General features: G+C 37.7%; 1 protein-coding gene across 1 annotated transcript in view; it reads right to left on the reverse strand.

The window, feature by feature from the left end:
- The window catches only part of sdk1a (sidekick cell adhesion molecule 1a), a 744,722-nt gene that overhangs the window by 337,635 nt on the left and 389,816 nt on the right, over window positions 1-17,271 (reverse strand). The window lies entirely within an intron of this gene.

Here is a 17,271-nt window from a genome sequence, read left to right on the forward strand (position 1 = left end):
AAGATCAGCTCACATCACCACCTACACCGGCAGCCCGTTCCGCACTCTCATGACCCTCTGAGTGAAGAAGTTTCCCTAGAAGTTTCCTTTCAAGTTTCCCTTAAGCTTTTCACCTTGCTAGAACTTGCTTTCTTAATCCCATATTAATCTGTGTTCCAGCTTCAGAAGCATTTCGTACTCTTACAGCTATGAAGTTAGTAATTACAAGGTGCAGGGCTTGATTTCTGGAACAGCAGTAACAACAAATATGAGAAAGGGCAGTAGTAACTGTTGGCTTTGTAAACTGGAGTTATCTACAGGAAACAAATGTCAGGCTAAATAGGAGAGGGTTATGTGTAACAGCTTAACAATCAGTTCTGACAATAAAAAGGATCAATGTTCAGCACAACAGTTCAATTCCTTTGCAACAGCCAAGCTAAAATGTTCACAATATAACCACAACAACTTTCTGCAGTTTACCCAAGGTAATGAATAAATGATAAATAATATTACCCACAGACGGTATTTACAAACTGTCAAGCCAAACAGAGAACCGTTTCCAAGTTGTCATTATAGATAACGTTTGATCCCAGCAGGTGTTAGTTCTGTAACACCATTCTGAACAGTGGCAATGTTCCCCATGCTGAGCCTCATAGCACCGCGTAAATGAAAACTGAATTTCGCATGACTGGCACATGCTAACAATTTTTCTGGGTCATTTCACGGCAATCTGAAAATTGGACATGTCAATCTCTGAAGTGAATCAGTACAATTTACCTGACAGGGCTGCGTGGAATAATGTTAGTCCCTATAAAATACTCCTCTTCGTGTTTTGCAGGGGAGTGTGAATTATATCACCTTGGAACCCTGAGACTAAACATTCCTAGGATAATGTGGCTTGACTTCTGCAGTGTAATGTGTGAGAGTGTATAGACTAAATAAAATACCAATGCTGTTGAGCACCCCCCCGCACTAAACCAGCTACTCTCAGCCATGTTCCACATTCAAATACTTTTCTAAGTTGCTTCCCGCAATTTCATTGTCAACTATCTAATAAACTCCCGGTCCCTTTACTCCCCAACATATTTGCAGCATCTCACCCACTTCCCAGCCCACCACTTGTAACAAGCAGGTGGCGTGAGCTCTACCACCCCCCTGTATCAAACCTTCATGCTCCGATCTCAGTAATCTCAGTCGTACCCAAAAGTAACAACAATTGGATGGTCTCCAGATCACACCACCATTGACCATTCAACCTCCCGCTATATTAAAATCACAAGACCAGCAGTGACTCCCAAACTTTGGAAGAAGAGCACTGGAGGAAGGTGTAATGTATGATTCTTTGAAGTCTCAATTACAACTAAACTTTGACCAGGTTGATCAATGTTTGTATAGTGAGTGCAGTAGGAATTTTAGGCATCAGTGACAAATTAGCACATACTTCCTATCAATCTGTATTTATCATATACTGCTGTAAGATTTACTTTCTAAATGTTTGTGCTTCATTAAGGCATTTATCCATGAACATTTACTCAGAGAGTGGTGAGTGCATGGAATGGGCTGCCAGCAACGGTGGTGGAGGCAGATATGATAGGGTCTTTTAAGAGACTTTTGCATAGGTACATGGAGCTTAGAAAAATAGAGGGCTATGGGTAAGCCTTGTAATTTCTAAGCTAGGGACATGTTCGGCACAACTTTGAGGGCCGAGGACCTGTATTGTGCTGTAGGTTTTCTACGTTTCTAACACTAAGGCCTATAGGGTTCAATTTTCAGAAATTCACATTATCAGATTATATTCATTGAGGTGGGGTGGGTTGAGATAATCTCTTCTAAAGAGAGATATATTAAATATTTTCTTTCATTGATAGTTTGTAAAATATGACAACAGAAGCACTTGATGATATTATTCAGGAACCCAAAAGTAATTAAGGTATTTGCAATTAACATTTATTCAACCCTAATTTACCTGAAAATGTTCTAAAAAAGCAATGAATGGACAATTACATCATTCTACAAACATCATGTGTTAACATTGCATCTTATATGTAGTCAAAAATTTCCAAATGTCCATTTGAATTTCGAGAATAACACAAGTGAACTTGGAAAGCAGGATAAACATAAAATAGCAACACACATCAAAGTTGCTGGTGAACGCAGCAGGCCAGGCAGCATCTCTAGGAAGAGGTACAGTCAACGTTTTGGGCCGAGATCCTTCGTCAGGACTAACTGACAGAAGAGATTGTAAGAGATTTGAAAGGGGGGGGGGGAGATCCAAAATGATAGGAGAAGACAGGAGGGGGAGGGATGGAGCCAAGAGCTGAACAGTTGATTGGCAAAAGGGATATGAGAGGATCATGGGACAGGAGGCCCAGGGAGAAGGAAAAGGGGGTGGGGGGGAAAACCCAGAGGATGGGCAAGGGCTATAGTCAGAGGGACAGAGGGAGAAAAAGGAGAGAGAGAGAGAAAGAATGTGTGTATATAAATAAATAACGGATGGGGTACGAGGGGGAAGTGGGGCATTAGCGGAAGTTAGAGAAGTCAATGTTCATGCCATCAGGTTGGAGGCTAGCCAGACGGAATATAAGGTGTTGTTCCTCCAACCTGAGTGTGGCTTCATCTTGACAGTAGAGGAGGCCGTGGATAGACATGTCAGAATGGGAATGGGATGTGGAATTAAAATGTGTGGCCACTGGGAGATCCTGCTTTCTCTGGCGGACAGAGCATAGATGTTCAGCAAAGCGGTTTCCCAGTCTGCGTCGGGTCTCGCCAATATATAAAAGGCCACATCGGGAGCACCGGACGCGGTCTATCACCCCAGCCGACTCACAGGTGAAGTGTTGCCTCACCTGGAAGGACTATTTGGGGCCCTGAATGGTGGTAAGGGAGGAAGTGTAAGGGCATGTATAATAGTATACTAATTTTCATACACGTCAATAAGGAAAGAAAAAAAACCCCAAAAAAAACCCACCGTGCAACTAATCTAAAAAGCAAAGCAAAACAATGGGCTAACTAGGTATCAGGTAGAGTTAAACAACTTAAAACAATCACGTCCTCAAACCCGACCTCCATTAAAAACAGTTAAAAAGCAAGAAGGGAATGTAAATATGGACAAAGAGAGAAAAAAAGTTACATTAAATAAAAATGTTGAATAAAAGATCTCCAGGTCTGTTCAAATTTAACTGAAGAATCATAAAGATTACTTCTAATTTTCTCCAAATTTAAACATAGTATCGTCTGGGAAAACCAAAAGAACGCAGTTGGAGCATTAATCTCCTTCCAATGTTGTAAAATACATCTTTTCGCCATTAAAGTAAGAAATGCAATCAATCTACGGGCTGAAGGGGAAAGATTACTGGAAATTTTAGGTAATCCAAAGATAGCAGTAATAGGATGGGGAGAAATATCTGTATTCAATACCTTTGAAACAATATTAAAAATATCTTTCCAAAAAGTTTCCAAAGTAGGACAAGACCAAAACATATGAGTTAAGGAAGCTATCTCCCCGTGACATCTGTCACAAAGAGGGTTAACATGAGAATAAAAACGAGCTAATTTATCTTTAGACATATGTGCTCCATGGACAACTTTAAATTGAGTTAGGGAGTGTTTAGAACAGATAGAGGAAGTATTGACTAGTTGTAAAATATGCGCCCAGTCATCCGCTGAAATAATAAAGCCCAATTCCTTTTCCCAATCTGACCTAATCTTATCAAATGGAGCTTTCCTAGGTTTCATAATAGTATTATGAATAATAGCCGTTACACCTTTCTGACATGGATTAAGGTTAATTATAGTGTCTAAAATATATGTAGGAGGTAGCGTCGGAAAGGAAGAGAGAATAGTACTTAGGAAATTTCTAACTTGGAGATATCTAAAAAAATGCATTCTTGGTAAGTTATATTTGTTAGATAATTGTTCAAAAGACATAAGGGAACCATCTAAAAATAAATCCAAAAACCGTGAAATACCATTAGTCTTCCAAATTTGAAAGGCACGGTCCATGGAAGAGGGAAGAAAGAATATGTTGCCTAAAATAGGAATCGCAAGCCCAAATCGATTAAGATCGAAAAATTTTCGGAATTGAAACCAAATACGTAAGGTATATTTAACTATTGGGTTACAAACCTGTTTGTGGTGTTTCAAATCAAAAGGAAGAGAAGAACCTAAAATGGAGCCAAGTGCATAACCTTGAACAGATTGTAATTCCAATACTACCCATTTAGGAACGGATAGTGTATCTTGATCAAGTAACCAAAATTTCACGTGTTGAATATTAATTGCCCAATAATAGATTCTAAAGTTAGGTAATGCCAAACCTCCACCTCTCTTAGCTTTCTGTAGATATATTTTACCCAATCTCGGGTTTTTATTTTGCCAAATGAATGAAGAAATTTTAGAGTCAACTTTATCAAAAAAGGATTTTGGAACAAAAATCGGTAGTGCCTGAAATACATATAAAAATTTTGGCAGAATAAACATCTTAACAGCATTAATACGACCAATCAAAGTTAAATAAAATGGAGACCATTTAAATGAAGGTTGAGTAATGTGATCGATTAAGGGTAGGAAATTAGTCTTAAATAAATCTTTATGTTTACAAGTAATTTTAATCCCAAGATATGAAAAATGATTATTAACTAATTTAAACAGAAGATTCTGATATAAGGGAACTTGCTTAATAATCGGGAAAAGTTCACTCTTACTGAGATTTAACTTATAACCTGAAAAAAGACTAAATTGTGCTAATAAATCTAAAGCAGCAGGGATAGATTTTTGAGGATTAGAAATATATAAAAGTAAGTCCTCAGCATAGAGTGACACTTCATGGGACTTTAAACCCCGAGTTATCCCAATAATATTTGGAGATTCTCGAATAGCAATTGCAAGAGGTTCTAATGTAATATCAAATAATAAAGGACTAAGAGGACAACCTTGTCTAGTACCTCGAAAAAGAGGGAAAAAATGTGAGTTTAAAGAATTAGTACAGACTGAGGCCATAGGAGAATGATATAACAATTTGATCCAGGATATAAATTTCAGGCTGAAATTAAACATTTCAAGCACCTTAAATAAGTAAGGCCATTCGACTCTGTCGAAGGCTTTTTCAGCGTCTAAGGAAATGACGCACTCAGGATCATTTTGTAAGGGGGCATAAACAATGTTTAACAGTGTGCGAATGTTATAAAAAGAGTAACGACCTTTAATAAAACCCGTTTGGTTTTCCGAAATAATATAAGGAAGTGCTTTTTCTAATCTGTTTGCTAATAATTTAGAAAAGATTTTAGAGTTAACATTTAACAAGGATATTGGTCTATAAGATGCGCATTGAGCAGGATTTTTATCCTTCTTTAATATTAAAGAGATCGATGCTCTATAGAAGGATTCGGGAAGTTTACCAAGTTTTAATGAGGCCTCCAGAACCCTGAATAACCAAGGGATTAATGAAGATGCAAAACATTTATAAAATTCCGCGGTAAACCCGTCAGGACCAGGAGCTTTCCCTGGGCTCATAGAGAAAATAACATTCTTAATCTCATCAGTGGTAAAAGAAGTGTCTAGCATAGAAGATATATCATGTGAAATCTTAGGAAAATCTAGGTTATCTAAAAAATCATACATATATTTAGAGTCTCGTGGAAACTCTGATTGATATAAGGAAGAATAAAAATCAAAAAAGCATTGATTAATCTCAGCTTGATCAAATATCAGTTATCTTTTTGATTATAAATTCGATTAATTTGAAATTTAGAATAGTTAGTATTCAATTGATTAGCCAACAGTCTACCAACTTTGTCACTATGTATATAAAATTCGCTTCTTGTTTTCATTAATTGATTTACAATCAAGGACGAAAGTAATAAACTGTGTTCCATTTGAAGTTCAGTTCTTTGTTTATACAACTTCTCAGAGGGAGCTGTAGCATATATCTTATCAATTTCCTTAATCTTGTCAACAATAACCAGCTCCTCGTCCTTCAACCTCTTCCTCAAAGCAGCAGAGTACGAGATCATCTGACCATGAATATAAGCTTTAAAAGTATCCCAAAGGATGTTCATAGAAATATCTTCTGTATAGTTGATTTTAAAAAAGAGATCAATCTGTTCATTCATAAAGTTAACAAAATCCGAGTCCTGAAGCAACAGCGAATTAAAACGCCATTGCCTATTATTTTGTGTATTGGCCAGTATTTTAATAGAAAGCTTTAAGTGGAGCATGATCCGAAATGGTTATAGAGTCATATTCACATTTAACCACTGAAGAAATAAGACGAGAGTCAATAAAAAAATAATCAATTCTTGAGTAGGAACGATGAACATGTGAAAAAAAAGAAAAATCTTTTTCCTGAGGATGCAAAAAACGCCAAATGTCCGTCGACCCGGAATCTGAAAGGAATGAGTTAATCAAGGTTGCAGATTTATTGGGTAAGGTCCGTAAAGGAGCCGAACGGTCCAAAGATGGAGATAAAGAAGTATTAAGATCCCCGCCCCAAATTAGTGAAAACTCATTCAAATTCAGGAACAAATTAAATAATGATTTGTAAAATTCCAGACAGTCCATGTTAGGAGCATAGACATTAACCAAAACTACCTTTTTATTAAAGAGTAAACCACTGACCAATAGAAATCTGCCATTCGGATCAGAAATAATATCATGTTGTACAAAAGTGACTGACGGATCTATAAAAATAGAAACTCCTCGAATCTTAGCGTTGGAGTTCGAATGGAAGTGTTAATCCTTCCAGAATTTGAATAAATGTAATCTGTCCCCCCTCCGCACATGGGGCTCTTGTAAAAATAGAACATGTGCTTTAAGTCTCCGGAATACTTTAAAAATTTTTTTCCTTTTAATTGGATGATTAAGACCGGTAGTATTCCAAGAGACAAAATTAATAGTAGACTCCATAAACCCTAAACTCAACCCGCAAAAAAAGGAGGATTGACAATAGGTTCGACCCACGCACCCGGAAAGAGAACAGAACAAACAAGAGATAACTGGAAGGAGAACGCGACCAATACTTCGGTAATGTAAGTAGCCCAAGAAAAAAAACCTAAAAAGTGAAACCCCTCCCACTGCCCCCCCGTACCCCCAAAGCTAAATCTAAGATAGACCAGCCAGAAAGAAGCAAGCACTAGAACTACCTCCATGACTTCCGATAGACGCTCAATAAAAAAGAGTGTATATATAAGAGGATCAGCTAAAGTTATAAAACAGTAGAGAAATTTTAAAAAAGTACACCGATTAAAGCAAACCCGATATAATACAAATAAAAAACAGGTAGATATAAAGAAAACCCTTAACCAATAACAGACCATATAGTTAAACAAGAAAATGAGACAATTAGCATAGACTAGCAAGGAAAACTACAAAAAGTACGTATGAAAACTACAAAGTTTAAGGCCTCAAAGGAAATACGTAAAATGATGCGGGGGAAACAACCACCCAGAATCCCAAGGGAAAAAGAAAGGAATGACGCAGTTAGAAAAAAGAGTTTGGCAACCATGTTAATTAAACCAAAAAAAAACTTTTCTGCCCTCATATAAAGCGAAAAAAATAAAGAAAAATTAACCAAACAGATTAACTGCCTCCGAACAAACAGAGATGATTTAATAATTGCGATTAAAATGTTGAAGGCGAAAATTGATCCAGGTAACTCTGGGCTTCTGATGGAGAGTCAAAAAAATGGGAAGACCCATCAGGCGATCGAATCTTCAAACGTGCAGGATAAAGCAACACTGGTTTTAAATCCATCTTGTAGAGTTCCGACATCACAGACCTGTGACGGACACATTGATCCTGAACCTGCTTACTAAAATCTTCCACCAGGCAAAACCGAAGCTGCGAGTAATCAATGTAACCTTTAGGTCAAGCGAATCGAAGCAATTTCTCCTTGTCTTGAAAATAAATGAAATCATAAAATAACATGCCGAGGTTTATCTGACTTAGACGAATATAATGGGACTCTGTGAGCCTGATCCAACAGCGGTGGTTGGTCAGGAAATAAAGTTGGAAATGAATCTTTTATAAGTTGAGAAAAAAACTTTATAGGGTCATCAGATTCAGCAGCTTCACGAATACCAATAATTCGAATATTCTGTCGTCGCATTCTGCATTCTAAGTCAGAGTTTTTAAAAGTCAGGAAGTCAAGTTTTTTCTTCATTACAGTAATTGTTTCTTCAATTTTCCCCATCTTGAGTTCATTTTGTTGCATGGATTTTTGAAGATTAGATATAGCAGTCTGATGTTCCGTGATAGATGCTTCCATTTTATCAATTACATCAATAATTTTCTGCAGTTTAGTTGAAAATTCCACACGAATCAGATCCGTTATAGTAGTTGAAATTTCCATAGGAATCAGATCCGATATAGCTTTCAAAGTTAACGGTGGTTCAATCGGAGGAGGGTCAGTAACTTTTGGTCTAACTGGAGGTTTGCCGTCTTTCCCGTTCTTAGACATAGCAGACTTTAAAAGCATCCAAATATCAAAAAACACAATCTGTTGCAAGGTATTGTAAAAACCGGTGCCTTAATGGTTAGCTTAAATGTAGCTGATCATAGGAAAAAACTCAGAGGTAATGGAGCGAGTCAAGCACACAACTTCACTACATGAGCTCTACCGGAAGTCTCAAATTGCCTTAGTGAGTATGACGTTTTAGCGGAGGCAAAACTGTGTTACCCTGAAATTATCTATTTTCCTCAAAATCATTCTCCATTACTTCCCACAAGGCGAAATCAAACATCATGAATGGCTGTGATGCTTCACCTCCCGATGAGCTCAATGCCTTTTATGCACGCTTTGAAAGAGAGAATAAAACGACATCTGCATGAATCCCTGAAGCATCTGGTGATTCTGTGATCAGTCATGGAGGCTGACGTCAGAACATCTTTCAAGGTGAACCCTCGCAAGTTGTCAGGCTTTAATGGTGCACCTGGTAGGGCGCTGAAAACCTGTGCCGACCAATTGGCAGGAAAGTTCAAGGACACCTTCAATCTCTCACTGCTGGAGTTTGAGGCTCCCACCAGCTACCAAAGGGCAACAATCATACCAGTGCCTAAGAAGAGCAGTGTGAGCTGCCTCAACAATTATAACCCAGTGGCAGTCACGTCTACTGCGACGAAGCGCTTTGAAAGGTTGGTCATGCCCAGAATCAACTCCTACCTAAGCAAGGATCTAGAGCTGCTGCAATTTGCCTCTCGCCACAATAGGTGAACGGCAGATGCAATCTCACTGGCTCTCCACTTGGACTTGGATCACCTGGACAATAGCAATATCTACTTCAGGTGGCTGTTTATTGACTACAGCTCAGCGTACAACACAATCATACCCTCAGTTCTAATCAACAGGCTCCAAATCCTGGGCCTCTGTACCTCCCTCCGCAACTGGATCCTTGACTTCCCCACCGGGACACCACAGTCAGAGCGGATGAAATAGCATCTGCATTGGCACACCTCAAGGATGCATTGTTAGCTCACCATTTTATTCTCTACGCCCCATAAAGTCTGGCTAGGCACAGCTCAAACAGCATCTATAAATTTGTCAACGATACAACTATTGTTAGTGGAATTTCAGGTGGTGACAAGGAGACATACAGAAGTGAGATAGATCAGCTAGTTAAGTGGTATCGCAACAACAACCTTGCACTCAATGTCAGTGAGCCAAATGAACTGATTGCAGACTTCAGGAAGGGTACACACACCAGTCCTCTTGGGGGATTAGCAGTGCAAAGAATGAGTAGTTTTAAGTTCCTGGGTGTTAACATCTTTGAAGAGCAGCTATATCCTAGGCCAACATATTGACACAGTTACAGTGAAGGCACAACAGTGGCTATATTTCATTAGGAGTTTGAGGAGAATTGGTATGTCACCAAAGGGTTACAATTTTCTACAGATGTACCATGCATCATGGTCACTAGCCTCCCCAGCATCAAGGACGTCTTCAAAAGGCTATACCTCAAACAGGTAGCATCCATCATTAAAAACCCCCATCACCCAGGACATACCCTCTTTTTATTGCTACCATCAAGGCTGTGGTACAGGAACCTGAAGAGACACATTCAACGTTTCAGGAACAGTTTCTTCCCCTCCAACATCAGATTTCTTAATGGACATATTTAAATACCTATTTAATTTAAAATTATACACACACACATACATATATATTTAGAACATAGAACATAGAAAACTACAGCACATTACAGACTCTCCGGCCCACAATGTTGAGCCAACCATGTAACCTACTCTAGAAACTGCCTACAATCTCACTAGCGCATAGCCCTCTATTCTTAGATCCATGTACCTATCTAAGCAGCTCTTAAAAGACCCTATTGTATCCGCTTCCACCACCCCCACCAGCAATACATTCCACTCACTCACCACTCTGTGTGAAAAACTTACTCCTGACATCCCCCCAGTACCTGTTTCCAAGCACCTTAAAACTATGTCCCCTCATGTTAGCCATTTCAGCCCTGGGAAAAAAGCCTCTGGCTATCCATTTATTTATTTCTTATTGTAATTTATCATTTTTAAATTATGTAATGCAATGTACTGCTGCCATAAAACAACAAATTTCATGACATATGCCAGTGAAATTAAACCTGATTCTGATTAAGTCATAGTCATAAAGCACAGAAACACACCCTTCGGCCCACTGGGACTATGCTGGCCACCAACCACCCATTTACACAAATGTACTCTGTCACTGGAACCATGAGGTACAGCAGTGGCTCTATTACCTGCACTACTCTAGCACCGTCTAAGGCTTATCAATTTGAAGTTATAAATATGGTCTTGATTTTCCAATGTGTGGCACTCCTCCATAGGCAATATCGGAGTCATGTAACATATTGCACCAATCATAATTTATAATTCTCATTGCATACAAATGTAGTTCATTGCTGTTCTCAAATCCACATGATTCTAACACCTTCCTAAATATGAACTTATTCACATAGACTAGGCTGTTAAAATATACAGTACGTAGACATTTTGTATGTAATGGTTTTTCTGTAGCAGCAGTGTTTGGGTTATGGCTAGAGATAACGGTGGCTTTTGAATGTAGGAATGAAGGGAGTGTTTTTTTTTTCTTGTTGTGTGCCTGAGACCGAGGTGATCTAGGTCTTTTGTTCGGTAGAAGATGGAGAGAGAACATGCCAGAACGGAGAGGTCATAGACACCAGAAAGGAATGGACTTGGAGTGGGGCCGGGAGGTGACGAAGCCCGGGGAAATCGATGGAGGACCGGCGGAAGGGAAGCCATGAGCTCCAACTTGTGCACTGTTTCATTAAAATGGGCCCTTTTCTTTTTGTTTTACTTTACTAACCTTTTAGTCAAATTAAGAACTATAAACGTATCGTTTAATTGCAAATGGTGTACCGTCTATTATTTTGTGGTGCTGATTTATAACAGGGTGACACGTCACGCAGGATCCACACAAACGGGAGGTTTTGCACCTCAGTCTCATACGCTTGGTGGGGCCAGAGATTGTCTTCCCCAGACTTACACAGCCAACAGAAACGGAGGGTTACATGTATTAGCATTGACTTGAAAGAGACCAGGGATTTGGACAAAGTGCCCTGGCCCAGTAATATTACAGGCTATTGGAAATTTGCTGCTCACCAAATCAGTTTGATTTTTTTTACAGTACAAAGCCCACAATTTTTCCAATAAGGAAGGCACTATCAGTTCAGAGTTGTAAATGACACATGTACAGCAGCATCTCTACTGGCTGATTTTTTTTCTTACTAGTATTAACATTAGTATTACATGGCATTATCAAAATTTGTGGGTTTAAATGCCATAATTTTGTTAGTAGGTTATTAACTTTGAATTCATCCATCTTCAATAAGTGGATAAACCCAGCGTTTCCTGCTGATGGACAGCAGCAACCAGAGCCTGTATATGGATTTAAGAAAGAAAACTTTGTCTTCTGGCTTGGTCACATCAATACCAAGGCTCCAGAGTAAAAGAACAGCGTGTTAACTCTTTGCATTACTTTGGCTGTGAAAATTTTCATTTCAGTTGTATGTTTATGTAGATTTCATTTTATAGCTTGTTTATCTACAAACAGCTCTAAAGCAAAACAAACTTTAAATTTTAAGTTCAAGCATCATTTTGATTCAGTTAATCACGATTCTGCACAGGTGCTGACCAAACTGCAGTTACAATAACTGTTCTAATAATTTAAATATGTCACGATCAAGTTTGTATAGACGGATTTAGCTGGTTTTAATGAAAATTATTTGCATCCATTAAATAATACTCAACAAAACCCTTTACAAACTCTTCAAACTTTATGAAAATAGAACTCATATTTCCAGTTATCAGATAATGTGAAATTACAACTAGCATTATTCATTAACTTGTCTCAAGGTCTTATATATGTCAATTAATATTGCGAGATGTAGATGTAAAGTAGCAATCCCACAGCATAAAAGTGAGCAAAGCAAGTTGAATGAAATGAGGAATACAAGGACATTATAAAAGTGCCAGTCATTCCCATCCAGTAGACCTCTTTTTGTTTGGGTTATTAATACTTTCAACACCTATACTCTTTGTTTTGGATGTTCCACAAAGGGAAATACCTTTCCTATGCCAATACCTTCATAGTTTGGCCATCTCAGCCTTATCAAGTAAGAATAGCTGCAGGCTGTTCTGTCATTAATACACTTAAACCTTTTTTTATTTTGGATGTAAACACTGGAAATCTTCTGCCATGTCTTCTTCAGTGACTCTATATCCCTTTCCCAGTTGTTGCGACCAGAACAAGGTTTAGAATTTTCAAGTCCTTAAGGTTTAACACAGCTTCTTCACTTTACAATTATATATTTTTACATTTCTATACTCTTGTTACCTTTGTCACTATTTTTAATGGTTTAACAATCTGTATCCTGTGTCCTTCTGCTCTCCACCCCATTCATATTCTTTAACAAATGAAGGCAACCTTCAGTAAATAAAGATGAATTAAAGAAGCTTAATATTTAATTTGCTATTATTTCTTACATGACAAACTTCGAACCATTTTATCCTCATTCAAAGGCACGAGCATAATCTAACATTAATGTAGGGTTGTACATTGTAATCAACTGGATTAATCATATAATAACGAGTATAGTTACAGGATGTGCTAATAGCCCATTTATAAAAGGTGACACTCAGATAAAAAGCAATTTCTGTTCAATAAATTTCACAAATACTGAGGGAAAAGATTTTGTTTTAAAAACACAAGGAATGGCTGATATCTGGAACTTGCTGCCAGAGAAGGTAGTGGAGTCAAATGCAATCACTACATTTGAAAGATAGTTTGAATCAGAATCAGGTTTAATATCATCGGCATATTGTTGTTTTACAGCAGCAGTACAATGCAATACATAATATTAAAAAAATGTGAATTACTGTAAATATATATATTTTACATTAAATTAAATAAGCAGTGCAAAAATATAGTGAGATAGTGTTCATTGGTTCAATGTCCATTCAGAAATTGGATAGCAGAGGGGAAGAAGCAGTTCCTGAATCATTTTGTGTGTGCCTTCAGGCTCCTGTACCTCCTCCCTGATGAATAGTAGCAACGACCTGGGTGATGGATGTCACCTTTTTCAGGCATTGCTGCTTGAAGATGTTCTGGATGCTACAGAGGTTAGTGCCATGATGGAGCTGATTGAGTTCACAACTTTCTGCAGATTCTTTCAATCCTGTTTAGTAAACCGCCCACCCTAAGCCCATACCAGATGGTGATGCAGCCAGTTAGAATGCTCTCCACTGTACATGGGGAAATTTGTGTGTGCCTTTAGTGACATACCAAATCTCCTCTAACTCCAAATGAAATATAACCACCGACGTGCCTTCTCTGAAGTTGCACTTAAGTAGACAAATAGGATTCATGCAGATGGGGAAGACAGATGGAACGGACAGGGAGGGCCAAAGGACATGTTTCTGTGCTGCACAACACTGAAGTCTGAACTGAAACAAAAGGAAAACAATATTTTATAAGAATTCTAATACAAGTTTTGTTGGTATTTGGGCACCAAATACAGTGTGTCAATTTGGACTCATATTTCCTTATAAATCTCTTATTCCTAAAATTGCTTGCCAGATTTTTCCAAGAACAGGAAATGTTAGTTTAAATTTCAGGCAATATTTATGCACCACTATTTTCAAGCCATCACATTTCCACAATCAAACTAAGGAGAAAACAGTAAGTACAAGTTTTGAATGTCTTTCCTTGTAGGTCTGTCTTTTTATTAGTTGTTATCCACAATAGCCTACCCAGGAGTAACCTGTGGTTCAGATCACCATCCAGTAATAGCTACCATTAAAACAAAATTAAAGAAACTGAAAGGTGGAAAAAAGAGAAAGAAGTATATGTTGGGAGAACTTAAAAAAGATATACTTAAGCAACAACTCAAGACAGTTGTAGAGGAACACTTCAACGAAAACATAACAACACCTATTTGGGACAGATTTAAATATGCTATACAACAACCAGCAGAGGAGATAATCCCAGTACAAGAAATCCAACACACCAGCAAAGGGTGGATAACCCAAGAAATTCTAGATCTGATGGAACAAAGAAGGTTAGTGAAAAATAATGAAGTGCAATACAGACAGCTAGACAGACAGACCAGACAATTATGCAAGATTGCAAAGGAAGATTGGCTGAATTAAAAATGCAAGAAGTAGAAGGCCATATTAACAACAGCAAAGAAATGCACAAGAAAATTAAGGAAATTACTGGAATTAAGAAAACCTCTCCTACAGGATGCCTAAGATCAGCAGATGGATACATACTTACAGACCCAGATAAAGTATGTGAGAGGTGGATTCAGTATATAGAGCAGCTGTTTGAGGATATTAGAGGGGAACCCCCAGATATTAAACACCCTAATTCTGGCCCACCTATTACCAAAGAAGAAGTAACAAAAGCAATGAAAAGCATGAAACATGGTAAAGCCACTGGACCTGATGAAATTTCAGAGGAAATGATACAAGCCCTAGAAGATCTGGCCATAGGTATTCTTTTTGAACTGTTTAATGACATATATGAGTCTGGTGTATTGCCTGACGATCTCTTGAAATCAGTATTTATAACTCTGACAAAAATTCCTGGAACTATTGGCTGCAAAAATTATAGAACAATCAGTCTTATGAGTCACATAATAAAGATTTTGTTGAGAATTGTTCTGAGTCGAATTAAAAACAAGTTAAGACCAGAAACTTCTAAACTACAATATGCGTTTATTGAGGATACAGGAACTAGGAACGCAATTTTCATTCTACGAATGCTTTCAGAAAGGGCAACTGAATATCAAAATGATGTCTTTTTATGTTTTATTGATTTCACTAAAGCATTTGACAAAGTGCAACATGAAAAATTATTTCAAATTCTCGCTAAACTAAACATTGATGGAAGGGACCAACAACCGCTTCAAAATTTATATTGGAACCAAACGGCGGCAGTAAAAATTGATGATAATATAAGCAGTTGGACTAAAATTCAAAGAGGAGTTAGGCAGGGTTGCGTTGTCTCACCGGAATTGTTTAATATCTATAGTGAAATGATTCTCAGAGAAATAGAAGACCTAGATGGGATAAAAATTGGAGGTGTTATCATCAACAATATGCAGACGATACCACCCTAATAGCAAGTGCTGCTGAAGACCTACAAATCCTCCTAGACAAAGTAGTACAAACAAGTGCAGATTTTGGTCTGTCTACTGTAAAAATAACCAAATGTATAGTAATATCAAAACAGCAGGATACTCCCAACTGCCAATTATACATCGGTAACCAAGAAATTGAACAAAAGACCAGCTTTAATTACCTTGGTACCTTTATATCACAAGATGCTAGAAGTAAAGTAGAAATAAAAAGAAGAATTGCTATTGCCAAAACCAACTTCCAAAAAATGAAACCCATTTTTTACCAACAGACACATTTCTATGACAACAAGACTTAGGCTACTAAAATGTTACATCTGGTCAATCTTGCTGTATGCTTCCGAAACATGGACTATAACACCAGAACTTCAGAAAAACTGAGAAGCAACAGAAACGTGGTTTCTTAGAAGAATGCTGAAAATATCATATAGCGATAGGGTAACTAATGAGACAGTACTCCAACGTGCCCATACAAAAAGATCTTTAATGAGAACATTAAATGAGAGGAAACTTAAATTCCTGGGCCATGTCATCAGAAAGGGACAAATAGAATGCCTTACATTACAAGGCCATGTGCCTGGGAAACGTGGAAGAGGAAGGCAAAGAAGAAAATATATGGACACTGAAAGAACTAACAGATCTAAGTGCGCGAGATATCATTGATGCTGCATGGGATCGTTCGATGTGGAAAGCCATGATCACCCAAGTGTGTATCGCACAAGGCACATGAAGAGAAGATCCACAATAGCCACTATTACAACTCATTCTAATAAATTCAATAAATAAATTCTTAATTAAAGCAAGGTTAATGTTAACGACAGCAAAATGGATCAAGCCAAATTCTGCTGTCTGATTTGAGTCTTACTGGAACTTTTTTTTAAAGATTGCATGCTCTTTCCTGACACTGTAGTAATCAGTTATTACAATTAAGCCCTGCAAGCAGCAATATATCACAATGTAACATTTGCAAAGCATGCCTTTCTCATTAATGTACAGCACAAGCAATCTAATATTTCACTCCTTTAAGGCCATTTCACATCACCATGTACATCTGAGAACTGGGCTAGTAATGTCAGCTTCACTGGAAAATCAATGGACTGTCACCCCAGTCAATGCCAAATGCCAGTCAAAAGATATTGGCGTATGAAAACTTGGTCTTCATAAAATTGTTATCCATCACCTCAGATAAAACATTGCCGAAAATGATTAAAATCATGACACACAAAACCTTTTTTAAAGCTACAAGGAGTGATAGCGCATTTCACAGGGTCTTGGAGATGTCATATAATTTCATCAACAGTGTATTGAAACATTGCTAAAATTTCCAGCGCCTACATTCTCAGCAAAACATGCTTGTCAACTTAAAACTGGGTTTAAAACAATAATTCACTGTATAAAAAACAAATAAGCTAAGGTGGCTATCAATATAAAGATGGTTATTTATTTCAAACAATCAGAAATGACATGCATTTTGCAATCAGATTGAAAAAAAATGCATTGAAATAATTGAGAAATATATGCTGATGCAATTCCTCAGTGGTGGCAGATCTATCAGAAAAGGATACACTGGTCAAATGACAATTCAAAGAAATATCATGCCAGATCTAACAACGGGTGATCAAAGGAATTTACCTTACTT

This window comes from Mobula birostris, chromosome 9, assembly GCF_030028105.1.
Source record: "Mobula birostris isolate sMobBir1 chromosome 9, sMobBir1.hap1, whole genome shotgun sequence".
Classification (NCBI taxonomy): domain Eukaryota; kingdom Metazoa; phylum Chordata; class Chondrichthyes; order Myliobatiformes; family Myliobatidae; genus Mobula; species Mobula birostris.